Source organism: Vombatus ursinus, unplaced genomic scaffold (assembly GCF_900497805.2).
Source record: "Vombatus ursinus unplaced genomic scaffold, bare-nosed wombat genome assembly UNPS02014167.1, whole genome shotgun sequence".
Classification (NCBI taxonomy): Eukaryota; Metazoa; Chordata; class Mammalia; order Diprotodontia; family Vombatidae; genus Vombatus; species Vombatus ursinus.
This window is the reverse complement of record NW_020953945.1, coordinates 682,195-695,594: the sequence shown is the minus strand read 5'-3', so window position 1 is coordinate 695,594 and position 13,400 is coordinate 682,195. Positions and strand designations below refer to the sequence as shown.

General features: G+C 48.2%; 1 long non-coding RNA gene across 1 annotated transcript in view; it reads right to left on the bottom strand.

Annotated features, from left to right (window-relative positions):
- The window catches only part of LOC114041117, a 219,296-nt gene that overhangs the window by 69,679 nt on the left and 136,217 nt on the right, over positions 1-13,400 (bottom strand). The window contains exon 5 of the long non-coding RNA XR_003568884.1: positions 11,752-11,866. This is a non-coding gene — a long non-coding RNA (uncharacterized LOC114041117). The remainder of the gene's footprint in view (positions 1-11,751; positions 11,867-13,400) is intronic.

Genomic DNA, 13,400 nt, shown 5'->3' with positions numbered 1-13,400 from the left:
GTCAGAGCTGGGAGGGGCCCTGGAACAGGGAATGTCAGAGCTGGGAGTTCTCCATCCAGCTTTCTATTTTGGTTCTTTGTTTTTCATGCCAGACTTATCTGCTTCTTTTTAAAGGCCAAGTTCCTTTAATTCAGTGTGCATTGTTAGCCTTAGTGCTTGCATGGGAAGTACCAAAGGCTCTTTCTCCTTTCCTATGAAAATTTACATACAAGTTAAATTCTAAAGCTCCCAGGGAAAACCTCGGGTGGAAACACAAGTCAAAGAGTGACATATGGGGAAAATTCCCAATATTAAACTCTATTCACATTAACTCGAGACCTCAGACCCATGTGGAGATGGTCCTGAACCCAAGAACCTTGGGAATAGCAGCAGTATGTCCTAACCCATCTCCAGATCTGCTTCCAGTCCAGCTCCTACTTCTACAATGGAAGGAAGAAATTATTGTGGAGAGAAGGCCCACCTTCTTCATCACCACCAGCAACAAATGCTTCCCAACTGCCTCCATGGGTTAAAGAGGCCCAGGAGCCCTGGGGAAGGGGGGAACACCATCCACACCACCTGTCCTGCAACCAGCCCTCACAGGCATCACCTGGGGAAATGACTCCTGGGGAGAAGGGACCAGTCATCCCTACAAGCTGCAGATATCTACCACTCTCAGGTCAGGCAAGCCAGCCAGCAGAAGCAACCAGGCCCCTTGGGGGAGAGACTGGAGGCAAATCAAGCCACCAGCGGAACCTTGACCACAGTTTCCTCTCAGACGCTGATGGAGACAGCCTTGACCCAAGAGCCTTGGGAGCAGCCCAATGCCCTCAGCCCTCATCCTGGGAAGCAGCCCCTGTGGAAAGGCTACAGCCATAACTAATGAAGACCCAAAAAGAAAGTTCTCCCCTCCCACATCCTTGGCACTGTCAAATGGCTCGGCATTCCAAATGGATCTGATTTTATCAGTGGAAATGACTGACATTCAGGAAGAGGCCTGACCATCTGTTTTGCTGTTGCCCCCTAAGGATCAGGGGACCGTTCCATCTGGCCTGCGGCTGAAACCTTCCAGATGTGTGGTCCCTCCCGTCAGAGCGGTAGCTCCCTGAGAGCAGGTGATTTTTCAAAGTATACAGTAAGCACTTAATAAATGTGCCTTTCATTCATAAAAGGGCATGGGGTGGGGAATTATGACATACGACAGGCATCTGAAAGATCTGGGAGAATGGGCTGGCCCAGGGCCACACGCAGCCCATGGTGTCTGGCAAGGGCTACTCTGTCTGGCTCTGGGTCCCCGTCTCTCACCAGCTCCTCTCCTGGACCTTTCTGTGAATTTCAAGTCTGGCCCATGATTCCATCTCTTGCATGTCTGGCAGCTCCAGGCTCTTTCCTGCTCACTGACCTGGCTGTGAAGTCCTTGCTACTGGGTACTGTACAGGGCCTGCCCGGCCCTGTACTCAGCCAAGCCCAGTCTAAACTAGCTGATGAGGGCAGTGCTGTGAGTAGGATTTTCTTTGATTTTAGCAAAGCTTTTGCTTTGTATCTTACCCTATTCTTGAGGAAAAGTTGGAGGAATATGGATTAGATGATAAATACAATCAGACAGATTCGGAATTGTTTGGACAGTCAGTCTCAAAGAAGAGTTGTTAATGGTTCGGCGTTACCATGGCAGAAGGTCTCCAGGGGAGGGTCCCAGGGATGTGAACTGCCAAGGCCTTAGCTGCTCTGCTCATCGAATGTATAGATGACACAAAGCTGGGAAAGTGGGTAGCTGGCCCACTGGATAATGGAGTCAGGCTCCAAACAGATCTTGACAAGCTAGAGCATTGGGAAGAATCTCATAAGATGAAATTCAATAGAGATAAATGCAAAGTCTTGTACTTGGGAATAAAAAAAATCAATTTCACCAGTACAAGATGGTAGAAGCCTGGGTAGACAGCAGCCATTATAAATAAAAAGATCTGGATTTACTTATTCAGTGCCATACCAATCAAACTACCAAAAAATTATTTTATAGAGCTAGAAAAAATAATAACAAGATTCATTTGGAAGAACAAAAGGTCCAGAATATCAAGAAAACTAATGAAAAGAAATGCAGGGGAAGGTGGCCTAGCCATTCCAGATCTTAAATTGTATTATAAAGCAGCAATCATCAAAACTGCTTGGTACTGGCTAAGAAATAGAGTGGTGGATCAGTGGAATAGGTTAAGTATGTAAGACACAGCAGTCAATGACTATAGTAATATATTATTTGATAAACCCAAAGACCCCAGCTTCTGGGAAAAGAACCCACTCTTTGAAAAAAACTGCTGGGAAAACTGGAAAAGAGTATGGCAGAAACTAGGCATAGACCAAAATCTCACACCATATACCAAAATAAAGTCAAAATGGGTACATGATTTAGATATAAAGGCTGATACTATAAGCAAACTCAGAGAGCAAGGAATAGTTTACCTGTCAGATCTATGGAGAACAGAAGAATTCATGACCAAACAGGAGACAGAGAACATTACGAAAAGCAAAACAGATAATTTTGATTACATTAAATTGAAAAGTTTTTGCACAAACAAAGCCAATGAAACTAAGATTAGGAGGAAGGAGGAAGACAGAAAATTGGGAAAGAATTTTTACAACCAGTCTCTCTGATAAGGGTCTCATTTCTAAAATATATAGAGAATTAAGTCAAATTTATAAGAATACAAACCATTCCCCAATTGATAAGTGGTCAAAGGATATGAACAGACAGTTCTCAGATGAAGAAATTAAAGCCATCTATAGTCATATGAAAAAATGCTCTAAATCACTATTGATTAGAGAAATACAAATCAAAACAACTCTGAGGTGCCACATCATACCTATCAGAATGGCCAACACGACAAAACAGGAAAATGATAAATGTTGGAGAAGATGTGGGAAAATTGGAACACTAATGCATTGTTGGTGGAGTTGTTAAATGATCCAACCATTTTGGAGAGCAATTTGGAACTATGCCCAGAGGGCTATAAACATGTGCATACCCTTTGACCCAGCAATAGCACTTCTAAGGCTATATCCCAAAGAGATCACACAGATGGGAAAAGGACCTACATGTACAAAAATATTCATAGCAGCTCTTTTTGTGGTGGCAAAGAATTGGAAATTGAGAGGATGCCCATCAGTTGGGGAATGGCTGAGCAAGTTGTGGTATATGAATGTGATGGAATACTATTGTGCTATCAGAAATGATGAACAGGCTGACTTCAGAAAAACCTGGAAAGACCTGTATGGTCTGATGCTGACTGAAGTGAGCAGAACCAGGAGAACGTTGTACACAATAACAGCCACGTTGTGTGATGACTAATATTGATAAACTTAACCCTTCCTGGCAATACAAGGATCTAAGACATCTCCAGAGGCCTTGTGATGGAAAATGCTATCCACACCCAAAGAAAGAACTATGGAAGCCAAATTCTTATTTTTTTTCTCTTCTGTTGAGTTTTGTTTCCTCTTTCTGATGGTTCCTCCTATTGGTTTTAATTTCTACTTACAACATCACTAATGTGAAAATATGTTTAATATGAATGTAAATGTATAGCCTATATCAGATTGTGTGCCATCTTGGGGAGGATGGTGGGGTGGAAGGGGGAGAAAATTTTTAAACTTAAAAGCATATGGAAGTGATTATTGATAAATCAAAATAAATTAATTTTAAAAAAGAAAAAAAAATAAAATAAAATAAAAATAAAAAAAGATCTGGGAAGGGGCAGCTAGGTGGTGCAGTGGCCCTGGAGTCAGAAGGACCTAAGTTCAAATCCGGCCTCAGACACTTGACACTTACTAGCTATGTGACCCTGGGCAAGTCACTTAACCCCATTGCCTAGCAAAAAAAAGAAAGATTAAAAAAAAAAGATCTGGGGGTTTTAGTGGACCTCAAGATCCATGTGAGTCAGCAGGCTGCTGTGACAGTCCAAACAGATGATGACATCTTGGACTTCACTGAGGAGGGTGGAGCTTCTAGGAATAGAGAGGTGATGGTCTACTGATCTCTCCCCTTTTCAGACCTCATCTGGAACACAGTTTTGTACACTAAAGTTTAAGAAGGAGATTGATAAGCTAGAGTGCCCAGAGCAGGCTACCAGATTGAGGAAGGGCCTTGAATTCATGGTATATGATGATCAGAAACTGAGCATGTTTGGCTGGAGAAGAGAAGACTGGGGGTGGAGTGGTAGGGGTGGGGGGGCAGGGGCATCATGTGGAGGAGGGATTGTACTCATTCTGCTTGGCCATAGAAGGTTGAAGCACGAGCAATGAGGGAGAGGGACAGAGAGGCAGGTGGAGGCTTGATGTTATAGAAAACAACTTCCTCACAATGAGTCCTGAGGCAAAGGAGAATGGGCTGCCTCAGGAGGTGGTGAGTTCCCCATCACTGGAGGTCTCCAAGCAGGGGCTGGATGACCCCTTGTCAGTTCTATTGTAGTGAGGATGACCTCTGAATATAGGCTGGTCTCTGAGGTCCCTCCCAGCCCTCAAAGTCTACGATCTGGGCCATTTCCAGGGGCTAGGCCTGATGGGTAGTACAGCACCTCCAGGGGGGCCAGAATCTGGCCACCAAGAGATGTTATCTCCCCACCCATCTCCAAATGGTCTGGGCCTCTTCCCCATTGCTTAAGTGGAGCCGGGGGGAGCAGTTAACCTGCAGAAGTGATTAGCTTTCCTCTGTGGAAGATATCAGGCCTTCATTTGGAATTCCTGAAATGCTCGACCATAGGATTCTTGAAACGCTAATCACCATACCAAACAATCTAGCTGAAATTAATTGCCAATCAATAGGTGTTAAGGATGAAGGATAGAGTTGGGGAGGGAGGGAAGAAGCTTGCTACGAGCCTCTGCTGGGGTTTTCACTGGGAGAAGGGCATGTAGAGCCTGTCATGGTAGCTAGCTGATGGGAATTGATAGACCATCAGTTTCCCTCCCCATCCTCAAGTGCCTGTTTGGAGGATAAAACCTCCACGGGAGACCATCATGGCCCTCCAGCCAAAGTGGACAAGCGGCCGGCCACCTCTGTGCGTTCACCCCATCCGGTCCTGAGGCCCACAGCCAACTGCCTCCTCACCAGGCCATCCTGCAAAACTTAGCTCAGGTACCACCTGAGTCTCCCCCCACCTCATCCCTGCCGTGGCGAGCAGAGATTCCCTCCCCTCAAACTTCTCAGGCTCTTACTCCAGGGCCCATCTCTGTCCCTGACATGCCTTATTTTGTGAGCAGGGATAGCGCCTGGCTTTGTGACATCACTACGACAGAGGAAGCTCCTCCCTGCCAGTGCAGAGCCCCACCTTCTTTGCCATTTCTAGTCTTGGAGAATTGCCTGAAACCCCAGAGACTGCCCGCGTTTAATGCCACTTCCAGGGGCACGTAGGCAGTGTTTGTCAGACACAAGACTCGGACCCAAGTCTTCCTGGCTTCGAGGCTAGCTCTTTAATCACCATACCATCCTGCCTCTCACTAATGCTAACAACGATGATGATAAATAACAAATAAGTGATGTTAAATATTTAAAAAAATAGCGGGTCTTTTCCATCTGAAATCCATCCCTCCCTCCAAAGTGAAAATGGAAACGAAAATAATAATGACTGACATTTCTACAGCATTTGGTAGTTTGTGAAATGCTCTTAACATACATCATCTCATTTGATCCTTATACAAGTCAATGAGGGAATCCATATTATGACTTGGGTATTACTGAATGACTCTGAGGTATCATGGGATAGTGGATGGAAAGCTAGCTTCAGAGCCGGAAGGACCCGAGTTCAAGTTCCATCTTGGACATATAATGGCTGCGTGATTGTGGGACAGTCACTGTAGCTCTTGGTGCTCTGGGTAACTGTCCATGAGTAGGACTTGCCAAAGGTTCTAGCTTGCATTGGGAGGGGGTGTTTCCTCACCTGGAAATTCCCTTTCCCAGTGAAATCCCATGTGTAGTCTCTCTTCCTATTCAACGAATTACAAGGCAGTGGTACTGGGGTGCACAAGGCAGAGCTGGCAGTAGAGTCAGGAAAAGTCTGGGTTTGAATCCAACTGCTATCAGATACTGACTGTGTGATCCTGAGCAAATCCACAAACTTCTCCTTGCCCCTAGCACAGCCAATCCCCTAAGCCTAAAGCACACCGGTGAGCTGCAGGTCTCTGTTGGTAGAGGAAGTTTCCACACTAGGAATGGCCTCTACAAACCAATGAAATCACAAATCAGATCCAAAAGGAACAAAATAGTATGTGACCAGTCCAAGGTCACATGAATAGTAGGTATCTGGTGCCGGATTCCTTGAAGTATGGATATAGAGCTGGAGGAGACCGTAGAGGACCCAGAGTCTACCCCTCTCGTTTTACAGATAAGGAAACTGAGACACAAAAAGTGTAAGTGACTTGTGCAGAGTCACCCAGCTCATAAGTACCTGAGGCAGAATTTAAACCCAGATCTTCTTGTATAGGGAATTTCCCAGCCCACCACCTCACACACAATGTAACCAACCTGACAGCGGGTACTGCTTTGCACAGAGGAGGCCCACGATAAACGGATGAAAACCTGCAATATTCCAATAGTCCACAATGTCGGTTTCTATTCATGAGTCTGTCATTCTCAATATGGAGCTCCACATCCATGTATGAAAATGAGAGCAGGGCTCCATGAGACAGTCACGGAAAGTTTGGAAACATTCAGAGATGGCCCTACGTCTGCTTCTTTTCTGTTCAGGGCCAGGCAGCTTTATACCAGAGGCAGCCTTCCACCTACTATTCTCCCAAGACCACAGACTTTCCTGCACCACCCCTCAGCAGCATGGGCAGCCCCTTTCCTTGCCAAAGGCTCCAACGCCCCCTGTTCCTCTAAGACAGACAGCCTGCGTCCTTCCTGCCCAGAGCCATATATCTCAGCACCACAGACAGCCTCCTCCCTGCCACCCACATTCCCCCAGGGCCACAGAATGGAGCCTCCTCCCTGTCTGGAGTCACACAATTCAGTACTTACCGTGGGCAGCCTTCTGCCTACCACCTGTCACTTGGGGTGAGGTTGCCTGCTTTCCTTCTGTTTGGAGCCTCTATGCTCAGTACCATGGACAGTGCCTTCTCCCACATCCACTATTCTGGGGGGAGGGGTAAAGCTTGCCAGCCTCCCTCCCAGCCACAGCCCACAGAGCTCAGCACCATGGATAGCCACTCTCTGTCAACCATTAACCCCTCAGGCCACAGAAAGCTAGCTTTTTTCCTGTCTGTAACCCCCTATCTCAGTCCCATGGAGAGCATCCATCTTATCTTTGTAGTTCTTCTGGGTGGTCAAAAATGGTCTGCTCACCCTCCACCCAAAGCCACTATGTACAATAAAGTGCTATGGACAGACTTCTCCTTGTCACCCCATCACTTCTCTGGGACATCAGTCACTCAAACATTTACTAAGCATCTATTATGTGCCAGGCACTAGGTCTTAATGACCAAAGTGAAACAATTTGTGCCTGCAAGGACTTTACAGGGCAGACAACACATATAAGTAGACACAGACAGCTGGACCAGAGAATGCATAGAGTAAAGTGTAAGAAAGCTGAAAAGGGAGGAAGGGACCAGAACATGAAGTGCTCAAAATGCCAGGCAGGGGTGTTTATAACTGATCCTGGAGGTAATAGGGAGCTATGGGAGTTTACTGAGCAGGGGAAAAGATGACATGATCAGAACATCTCTGACGGCTATGTGCAGGATGGCTTGGAGTAGGGAGGAGACTGTGTCCTCCCCTGTACCTGCCACTGTCCCAGAGCCACAGATGGTGAGCCTTCTTCACCACTGCAGTAACATAGCTCGGGGCCCTGGCAGTCCTCCTTGCCAACCGCTGCTCCCTTGGGCCTCATCGCTCTCCTAGGAATAAGCCCAGGAAACCTTGACAAATGACCAGGGGCCAAGTTTCTGCCACCTTTACACATGGATCTGAGCAGTGGGAGGTACAAATCACCAGTCTCTCTATCTCCATAAGCCTGTAGCAGGAGTCACCGGGGAGCTAATGCCCCACTCCACAGGCATTGCTGTAAATTAGCTTTCTGTCCTAGTGGCAGGGTCAGGGGTGGGTCAGCTATCTGAATGTCAGCATGTTAACAGAAAGGCTTGTGGGGGTGGTAAGTTTTCCATCGAATCCAAAGAAAAATGCTAACCAAGTCCTTCCCTGCCCCACACTCAGTGACACACAGGACCGTAGCAACACTGTAGATATTTCTCTGCTCCAAGAGTTTAGGCTTTCTTCTCAAGCTGCCCTCAAGTACCAAGTATTTTGTTTTTGTTTTTGTTTTTAGGCGATTGGGGTTAAGTGACTTGCCCAGGGTCACACAGCTAGTAAGAAATACCAAGTATTGATTAGGCATCTAGTGCTGGGCACTGGCCTGTAGTAACTAAATTAAAGGAATCTCTGCCTTCAAGAGGCTTACATTCTACCACCTCTGAGTGTGTACAGGGGAGGGGACATAATATTTATACAAATAAATACACTTGAGGGAACCTGAGGGAGGAGTGAACTGGATGAAGCCAGTATGAAGAAGAAAGGCTTCCTTTAGGAGGTAGCCCCCGAGCTGTTGCTGAATTGTTTCAGTCGCGTTCAACTCTTCATGACTCCATTCAGGGTCTTCTTAGCAAAGATTCTGGAGTGGTTTGTCATTTCCTTCTCCAGCTCATTTGACAGATGAGGAAACTGAGGCAAACAGGGTGAAATGACTTGCCCAGAGTCACACAGTAAGTGCCTGAGGCCAGATTTGACCAAGTCTTCCTGACTCCTGGGCCAGTGCTCTATCCACTGTGCCACCCAGCTGCCCTTGAGGACAGCACTGAAATGATCTATGGATTCTAGCAGGTGGAGGGGAGAAAGAGGTGCATGGCAGGCATGGAGGTAAGGAATGGGATGCAGAGCACTGGGTGCAGTAGAAAGGCAGTCCGTCTGGCTTGAGTGTAGAGGGCATGAAAGAGAATAATATGAATTCAGAGACCATAGCCCAGGGGTGGGGAGCCTGCAGCCTCGAGGCCACACGTGGCCCACCTTGAGGACCCAGAGGGCCACGTGTGGCCTTGAGGCTGAGGGTTTCATTTTTTTAAACAATTCTGAACTTATAGGGATGGGAAATAAGCATTTATAGAGTACCTACTGTGTACCTGGCACTGTGCTAAGTGCTTAACAAATATTATCCCATTTGATCCTCACAACAAGCCTGGAGGGAAAGTGCTATTATGATCCCCATTTTGCAGATGAGGAAACTGAGACAAATAGTGGTTAAGTGACTTGTCCAGGGTCATACAGCTAGGAAGTATCTGAGGCTGGATTTAAACTCAGATCTTTCCTGTTTCCTAGTAATAAGAAACTCACCATCTTCTTTGGCAGTCCATTCCATTTTGGGGTAGCTCTGACTAGGAAAATGTTGCCTACACCAACTCCTAATCTGTCTCTCAGCTTCTAGCTTGGCCTTGGGGCCAAGCAGAAGAAACATAATCCCTCCTGACCCACTGATAGCCCTCTGAGTACATGAAGAGGGCTCTCATCCTTTCCCTCAGTCTTCTCCTCTCCAGGCCAAATATCTCCAGTTATTTCAGTCAATTAACACCCCCCTCCCAAGGGGGAAACTGAGTGAGCTATTGCGAGATTCGTCTTCAGGGCCGCAGGTCTGAATCCATCAGCTGAGCTCATTCTTCCTGCTCACCACCATCAAGAGAGACACAATGAGGGAGACGTGGCTTTCAGATCCCGCTGGTAACACTCTGCAGCTGTGAGACTCTGGGCAAGGCCCCTGATGTCTCCAAGCCTGAGATTCAACATCTGTAAAACGGGAGGTTTGGGTAAGGTGACCTCGAAGTCCCCTTCCAGCTCTACGTGTAAGACCTTACGGTAGGTGCTTAATAAACGCTTGCTGATTGATTGATTCTCTCTCCCCCAGCCACCAGCGCTAGGGTGGAACAGAACAAATTGGAAGAGGAGGCCCAGTTACACGTGGACCCTCTGCTACCACCCCCCAAAACTCCCCCAAATAGAGGAGACAGTAACGAGCCATCACAAGAACCCAGAAAGCAGAGAGGCTGGGGGCTCTTGCCCCCCCAACTCAATGAGGAACCCTGAGCCTCTTGATCCAGACAAGACCAGCATAATCCTGAGGAGGGGTAAGAGGCAGCAGAGGTGAGGTTCATAGAAATCTCGTCACCAGAGATCTCTGTCTGAGAGGCCACAGGTGATGGGAAGGACTGGGAAGGTGCTGTCAAAGGACATGAGGAATCTTCATGGACAAAACCATCCATTTTCTGGTGGACCAAGAGCTCAGGAGGCTCACAGCACAGCCTGGCACCTAAAGCTTGCCCAGAGATACAGAGATGGAACATCAGAAGCATCCCTTCCCCAGCCCCACAACAAATCGGCACTGCTTTGCCAAGAGACATCCCCCCTGGTCTTCTATCCCCTCCCCCAAGGAGAATCATGGCCCAGCCACAGCTTCCCAAGTCGGCCTCAAGCACCCGCCAAGGGGTCTGGCTCTCACAGCTTCAATGTTCTGGCTGCAAGAAGCCTCTGGGAAGAATGGAGTCTGGTCCTCTGCTCAAGGCTGGTGGCAGGAGATGCTGCCTTCCTGCCCTCAGTCTTCTCGAGTAACTTCAGCTTGAAGACGGGCACTTGGAGAAGGCCCTTGCTGCCCGGCACCCCATCCTTACTTTGAAAAGCCATGGGTACCAATCATAGCCGCTACAGAAAAGGCTCCTCCATTTTCCTGCCTCGTCTTCCCTTGCCTAACATGGGAGTTGAGACTTCAGCCTCTAGCCAATGGGGCGGTTCTGTGTCCCAGGTGTCCTGGGTTAATCTCATCTTCCAAACTCACACTGGAAGACTGGACACCTGTTAGCTCCCCTACTTGAATGTAAACTCCTGGAGGGCAGGGACTATTTCATTTTTGCCTTTTCTTGTTTAGTCATGTCCGACTCTTCGTGACCCTCTTTGGGGTTTTCTTGGCAGAGACACTGGGCTGGCTTGCCATTTCCTTCTCCAGCTCATTTTACAGATGAGGAAACTGAGGCAAACAGGGTGACGTGACTCGCCCAGGGTCACCCAGCTAGTCAGTGTCTGAGGCTGGATTTGAACTCAGGAAGATGAGTCCAATCCTGGTTCCCATCCCAATGTTTCACCCACTGTGCTAGCCAGCTGCCCTTTTGTATCTCTAATACTTTAGAAAAATGCTCGGCACACACTTTAGTTAGATGCTTGATGACTAGAGGAGAGAGTGAGGCCGACAACTTGGAGCAGCTCTGCCTCTCTCCAATCCAACTCACACACAAGTCAAGACTTCGTTCTCACGAGGTCACTGGTCCTCTTCGAGAACGAAAACAATAAATGTTTGTTGATTGATGACATGTGTCTACACTGGCTCCCCCCTCCAATAGAATCTAAGCTCCCGGACAGCAGAAACGGTTTTGCTTTTAGCTCTGGACACCCAGACCATGGCACATAGTAAACATTTTGAAAATGCTGATTGTTTAACTGGCATCTCTGATCTGTACCATGCAGATGAGACTGTCTGCATTCACACCACTATCGGTCCGGGAGCTTGGAGACAGACAGCTGCCTGAATTTCCATTTGTGTTGGAAGACCAGTATGTCCCCAGCCAAGAAGAACTGCCCTCCATCCAGGGTCTACGCAATTCTCTCTAGTCACCACCACTCTCTTCCCCCATCAGTCTGCCCCTGCTGGCCGAGGTGACTTGGTTTCACCCTTCAGAGACGCCAGTGATCAGACAGAGCCTTACCTGACTTAGAACTCCAATTCAAGTTCCATCTTCCTCCAAGGAGATGGCGGCTTCTTTGGACAGGGTAGCACGCTCAGTCCCGGCTGCGTCTATCGACTGGTAGAAGCCACAAGACCTACAAAGAAATGGGAAGGAACAGAGGACATTGTCACTCCCTGGAGGAAGGTGGAAAGCACTCGCAATGATTTTGGGGGTGTTTTTTCTGTTTTTTTCTGGCCTTGTGATGGTGTTAAGTGATGAGGCGAGAGTCCTGGGACAAGGCAGTGAGCCAGCCATGCAGGGATGATGCAGTGTTTACACAGCTGTCTACAATCATTAATAACCCCCCCCCCCCCCGGGGCTATTCAAAGGTTGTCAATATGCTCCTTTCGTGCTGGAGTACAGTAGTTGGCCGAGAGGTCTAGCCCTGGCGGGTGACTTGGAGACTGGCCTGTGTGGAAGGACACCCAAGAAGGGTTCCCAGGGTAGGGGCTGGTGACGACATGAGTGGAGTGGGAGTCAGTGAGGGGGGAGTGTTTGGCTGCAGGGCCCTGGGCAATCTGAGGATACATCGGAGGGAGGGGAATACAGGGGGCTGGAGGGCTCAGGCCCTGTTACGGACCCGGGTTACTCTCTACTGAGGGAGTCAGGTGCCATTTGAGAAGGAAGGTGAGCACAGAAGGAAGTGCCCCAAGTCACGAGATCTGAGATCTAGGGCAGCCATCCCATCAAACGCCCTCTTTTTACAGATGAGGAAACTGAGGCCAGGAAGGTGAAGTTACTTGTCCAAGGTCCCAAAGGTTGAAGCATCAAGTACGTGATTAGAACCCAGACCCTCAGACCCCAGAAACAGCATTCTTTCCATTGTGCTGCCTCGTCTCCCAGTTCTGTGCCTAGCTCAAAAAAAGATGAGTCCTAATTCTTCGCCCCATGCAGAGGGTCGGCACACATATTTGGGGACCCAGGATATGAAGCCTGGCAGATGTGGTAGTTCTGAGGTTTCTGGCAGCTTCCCCAAGGGAGAAGAAGATGTGACAAAGAGCCATAGAGAGAGGCCCATATGGGGGATGGGCACCTAGGGAGGGGGCTGGTCCACCATTAAAGGCACTTAGAGTGCCACCATCTTAATTCTATTGTCCTGGGGTCACAGGGTCACAGATTTACCAAGATTTAGAGCTGGAAAGGAAATCTGAGATCACTGAGCTCAACCCTTCATTTTACAGAAGAGGAAATGGAGACTCGGGGAACAAACCATGTCCCAGCCATCATGCTAAGAGATGGGGGCAGAAATGCCAGACTTCCAGGAGCTACCATTTGAATGGGGAAGACCACACAGCTGGGAGGACCCAGCGGGAGGGCCAATGATAGCCCCAGAGGGCCTTACGGTTCAGGGTTGGGGTCAATGTTGCTTAATCAACATTGATTAGGCACCTACTGTATGCCAGGCACTGTGCTAAGCACTGGGAGACATAAAAGGAGATGAAAGAAATTCCTCCCAGCCCAACAAGGAGACCACAGGCCAACAAACATATGTGTGAACAGGCCCCGGACAGGGTGAATACGAAACAATTAACAGAGGGAAGGCCCTGGAACAAGAGAGCTCAGGACGGCTTCTTCCTGCAGCCGGGGGATTTCAGTGGAGTCTTAAGGGAAGCCAGCGAGGTCAGTGG